The sequence below is a fragment of the Lygodium microphyllum genome, chromosome 4 (assembly GCF_053477565.2).
Source record: "Lygodium microphyllum isolate KBCC chromosome 4, Lygodium_microphyllum_v1.1.10, whole genome shotgun sequence".
NCBI lineage: Eukaryota > Viridiplantae > Streptophyta > Polypodiopsida > Schizaeales > Lygodiaceae > Lygodium > Lygodium microphyllum.
Window position 1 is genome coordinate 30,613,352 of NC_141138.1, and position 5,668 is coordinate 30,619,019.

A 5,668-nucleotide genomic window follows, 5' to 3' on the forward strand; every position below is an offset into this window, starting at 1 on the left:
TCACTAAGGAGCAACAATTCCACTACTTACGCTATACGGGCCTTTCCACTGCTAAGCTCAAGGAGCTAGGTTTTGAGGAGCATGAACAGCCACCACCACCACCTCCAGTCATCCCATCTGTTGGTTGAGCAACATGTCGAAGAGGGTCCGAATTTCGAGCAAGGTGATGAAGAAGAGCAACAAAGGATGCCGAGTCCGCCTCAACCCGATCTCCCACAGGAAAAACCTGCAGATAACCATCTGCCTAAGCTTATAGTTGCAGCAAGGAGGAGAAGACAAGAATTAGCTAAGGAGGCCCAACGCCGAGCACGCACAATTCCAAGATAACTTCTTGAAGAGCCCATGCCACTGAGAGTTGATGCACATCCTGTAGACTGGCCCCAGGAGTTGGTCATCTGGCATCAGCGAGAGTTCCAGAAAAGGCCGTTTGAGCTCCCATTTGCTTTCCCACGATCTCTGGACCGGGCCCTGCCTCTAAGAGTCTTAGCCAAGATCAAGGATCTGGCTAATGAACTGATAACCAGGAAATTTGTGCAAATAAAGGCACCAAAATGTGCTAAACATGGAAACATCCTTTGCAAACTAATGTTGAAAGGAAAGGGAAGGTCAAACACCGTTTGTCTCATGCTAAAAATTGAAGGGTCTTTAGACCTTAGCCAATGTATGCAAATTTGAAATTTTATAATTCAAGAAAGGAAAAGGAGGTGGTTGCAGCCGTAGGATTTGGGGAGGTGGGAGGTTGAGGTGGTTACACCCTATCTCTTCCTTTATCTTCTCTTGTCACGGTTCATTTCTCCCTCTCTCATTTTGGCACAACACTTACCTTCTTGTTCTTTTTTCCCTCTCTTGTGCTCCTTTGCAAGATCTCATGGAGAGTGAGGAAGAGGAAGAGGGTGAGGATGGAAGAATTGTTCAATTTCTTTGTGCGAGAGTATGGATTCTTGGTGAGAATGAGAGTTTTCTTGCAGGTTTTCATGGCCAGCAATGTATTTGCAGCCTCTACCTAGCCGATTCATGGTTCATATCGTGTCGTGGCAGGGTGCTATTCATGAACTTGCAAACTGGTGGATTGAAGAGAGGAGCCTGGTAATAACTAGGTGGCAACAAGAACCACAGGATTATTGGTAAGATAAGGTCAATCTGGTTCCCTAAACCGTCCAAGGCTATGAGGCACATCCGAAATGGCGGAGGAGGATTTGGGACACCAATTTTGATGCATGGACTGCCTTTTACAGTTCACTCCTCGAAGAGCGCAATGATCCTATCTACATGCCCTACCCCCGTAGGCATGGAGTGGACTATGATAGAGACTTGCATGGGGATTACGACTTCCCAAAAATGTATAATGTAAATGCTAGGAGCCGTGAGGAATGCTTAGTGTTTAGGTTAGAAGATATACTTCCTTCTATAAATCGTTTCCTTGCAGACTTCTCTTCCTGCCCAAATCCAGCATTTTTGACCACTTGTAATTACCTCCGACTTATCAAATTCCTGCTACTCCAAAAACCCACAGTAGAGGAAGCCCATCTCCCCCCACTCTTCTTTGATATCAACCTAGGAATAGATAGTAGAGCTATGACTAGGTTAATGATGCGGGCTACTCTCCTTCCTTCCTTCTGTCTAGAGCTCTTAGAAAATATGAGTGACACCCGCTTCACAAGGTGTAATCACCCTTTCTTGTCAACCACTCCTCTGAGAGCTAAGGCCGATATTAAAGAATACCTACAAAGTCACACATTCTTATCTCAATGCCTGCGACCGCGCCGTGATTAAATGGAAGTGATATGCCTTGACAATTGTACTCCCTCTCTCATTCTCAAAAAAAAAAGAGAGAGAGAGAAAAGAAAAGAAAAGAAAAGAAAGCAAAGAGAGAAAAAGCCACAAGGAAACAAAGACAAGGTGACTGGAGAGAAAGACAAGAGCAAAAAATAGCAAAGCTGAAAGATGAATCTACTACTAAGCAAGTTAACAAGGAGAACACTTCACATGTGCTTGCAGTCTCCCTCATTGTTATTGTGCATCACACTCACTGCATCTAGGGTTTTCCCTAGCCCCTTCCCCACTTCACACTTAGGGCACATCAAGGGCAAGACTTTCAGACCTGTCACCCTAAGTTTTGCACCGCACCTCCAACGATGCACGAACTGGGTCCTCAAGTGTGGGACATTACCAAGGGCTTGCCCAAGGTTAGACCCATCTCCCAGTTCCACTAGCACGGGCACCATGCACTACATAGTGAGACAGACACACCCCCTAGGAAGTGCACAACTTTTCTTGCAGGTTATGTTCGTGTTTCAAGAACTAGCTGCTTGGCTGAAGAAGATCATCCACTACATCCTCCAAAGACAATGAATTTTTCCATGAGTCGGACATGACTCCATTACTACAACTTCAGGAGCTTCACTACGAAGGTTTAAATGGCTCAACGGATTTCATGTTGCCAATCATCCGCCTTACTAATGGCTACCATGACTAAACCAAATCAAGCAAAAGGAAAACCCAGTGATGGATCTGCCATTGGCTTAGATCTTGGAACCTCATCATCTAATGATCCATGCCCAACGCCTCAAGATCTACGGATCGCTTATTGATTCCACAAGCCTAAAGACCTTCAACTCAAAACTGAAGATCTTCAAATCGAAGACAAGGATCCTCCGGATAACAAGATCTTCAAAACAAAGACAAAGATCTTCCATGCGAAGACAAAGCAAACCTTTGTCAAGACAGAGTTCAGGGGGGTTTCTCCAGGATAAATCCCTCCAACACCATTCTCCTAAGGGATTGCTTATTGATCAAGCGTTTCTGTTGACCAAAAGATAATCGGCTACCTATTTTCCACTAGCCAATTGGAACCTCTATCAGCCGTCGCAGAATGGGAGCCACAACTGTATGTGAAATTTCGAGCATTTTCATGAAGTCTAAAGCACACCGAAATCTCTCCTGGTCATCGTCATTAAACTCCATCACCTCTCATTCACAAGCATCAGTGTCATCTACCCACCAGTTCCACCTAGCAACAGATCATCTATCCCACTACTTCCCACCACAGTGCCATGGGACTGGCACTTGGCTAGGAGGGGGGTAATGTTTACCGCAGCACAGAGGATCGGGAAATGGAAAAAAGGAAATAGCAAAAGGCGCTGGACAAAAGGAAGAAAAAGGCGCCTTAACCGGTAACTAGACCCTGAAAAAATTAAAAGCCCTGGCACAAGCCTCAGGAAGTCTTAGAGTCACCCAAGGAAAGTAAAAGAGTAAAAAGCCTACCATTAAGTGTGAAAGCACTCCTGAATCCTTGTAAAAGAGCGCCAGGCTCATTCTTGTGAAAATTGTATGCATTAGTTGGGAATAGGATAGATTAGAATGGTGGGAAATGAGAAATGGGCCTAGGCTAATGGCCGGCCATGTAAAAGGGGAAAAGGGGATGACCGCCCAAAAGGGATTTAGGGTTTTGTATATAAAGTTGAAAAGTGAATGAGAAGCTCATTCTTGTGTATGGCCAAAGCTTCTTCTTCTTCTTCTCTTGTTTCTTGCCTTCTTGCTTGTGCTTGAGAGAGGGATTGAGAGAGTGTGAGGGAGTGAGGGGGTGATTGTGTGAGAGTGAGGGATCTTGGAGAAGAAGCTCTCCATCTTCTCTCTTCATCTTCCCCTCCTCTCTTCTCTTCTCTTGTCTTGCGCATGGCTATGGAGGATGAAGCTCATGGGAGAGGGATTGAGGTTGCTTGAGCTTGCCTCAAGGATCGTGGAGCTACCGGTGTGCAAGAAAGAGGAGGGTACTCGATCGAGCATCAAGGTAAGCTCACTACACCCGTAAGGTAGGTATTGCACGTCGGCTATGTGAGAGGTAGCCATGGCCGCTTGGTTCGAAAAACTTGAGCAATAAGTGGCCCATAGGTCTCGGGGTAGAGCTTGTAGCTCCCCTTCAAAGTGCGTCATAGAGTCATCTAGGCTTTCTGAGTTAAAGAGGAGGGCATGTTTGAAGTATACTACATTGGAGTTATAAATAATGGGAAAGTCGTAATGCCCGTGGAGGGTGGCATCAAAATCCACACCTACCCTTCGAGGGTATGCCATGTATGTGGGGTTGTTCCTCTCGAAGGGCAGCGTGTTACAAAACGCCATCTAGGCAAGCATACTAATGTCCCATACTCGCCTCCTTCACAAGGGTTGGCTTTTATAGCCATGTACTGTATGTGGAACTTCAAAAACTTTGTTTTGTCAGCCTCTTCAGTTCCCCAAGAGGTGGGGGTCTTCTCTCTCTCTTCTAGCCACTTTTGCCCTAGTCAGCCACCAATCGCAATCACCTCCTCCATCACCTTAAGCGGCAAGACCCTCCGCAGGCTGTTGGGCAGGAGAAAGCTAAAGGTGAATGGATCCTTTTCTTTTTATTGTCTCTCCCAAACCACTAGCTCTGCGTGGAATTCAGCTAGGATGTCATCAGGGCAAGATGGGAGGGGTGCGAACGGCTGCACGACTAGCTTGGCCCTTAACTGCTTCCTGGCTTCTTCGACTAACTTCATGTGTCTCTCTTTAAGTGCGGCTCGTCTCTCCGCAGATGGGTCCTCTTGTTGTTGCGCTTGAGACTGCGGCGAGGGGGGTTGTGGAATCACATCCTCTCTAAATCTACCCATGTCGAATTCGAGTTCTGCTTCCTCCCCCTACCGGTCTCCTTGTTGTGCTCCCTCTTCAAATCCTATGGCATCTATTTCCTGGGGGGTTAGGCCGGCCAGCAGTAGGTATTTCCTTTGCTCTTCCAGGCTCAATCTAACCTCCCCAAGTTGGGGTGGCATCTACAGTCCTGCATGCAGGACTCTGCTGCAATGTTAAGCTTCTTTTGTGCCACCTCCAATGATTCTCCCTCCTCTGGGCAGGTGGTGTCCATGATTGTGTTGAGGAAGGCCTTTTGTTGGGCACCGAAGGCCACCCGAGTGGCTTTTGCCTTGTTTTATGCGATGATCTTCTCTTTTTCACCAGAGCAAGGCACCGTGCCAGTGTCTTCACCCTTCTTTCATTCTGCATGGCCCACTCCTCTGCTCTCTTGTTCATCTCTTCTAGGCTCTCTCCTTGCCTTAGAGCCAAGGTCATGAGCCTTTGTTCTTGGTCTTCCCATTCTTTGACCAGTTTCTCATGTTCTTCTTTTTTGGAGTTCAGCTGATCGGTCAGGGATCTCGTTTTGCTGCTCCTCCATGCTCTGTTTCCTTTCCTCGTCCCTAGCATTGAGCTCAACCATAAGCGCTTCGACTTTGGCAATTTTTGCAATGAGCTTCTCATACTGCATGATCAGGAGCTTGTGTTCTCTCTGCATTTTTACAAGTTCTTGTGTTTCATTGTCTAGTAGCTGCTACCTCCAGTGCTCTTCCCTATCGTCCTTAGCCTTCACTTCTTGCTTGAGATCCGAGATCTCCCTTTGTTGCATGGCTATCATTCTAGTTTTGTCGAGTTGGAAGGCAGCTAGTAGCTCCTTTTTAGCCCCACAACTATCTTTCATTCCTCCTTAGCTTTCTCCAATTGGGAAAGTAGCTCGACAACGTACTCATTGTAGTTAGTTGATGGAGTCATCGTTGTGTGGATTGGTGATGTCAAGGCTTCCACCTTCTGCCGTTTAGGGTCTTGCCTTGATTCTGCATCAGTGGCTAGCCTCTTTTGCCCTATGGCCGTAGTTTCGGTGCTT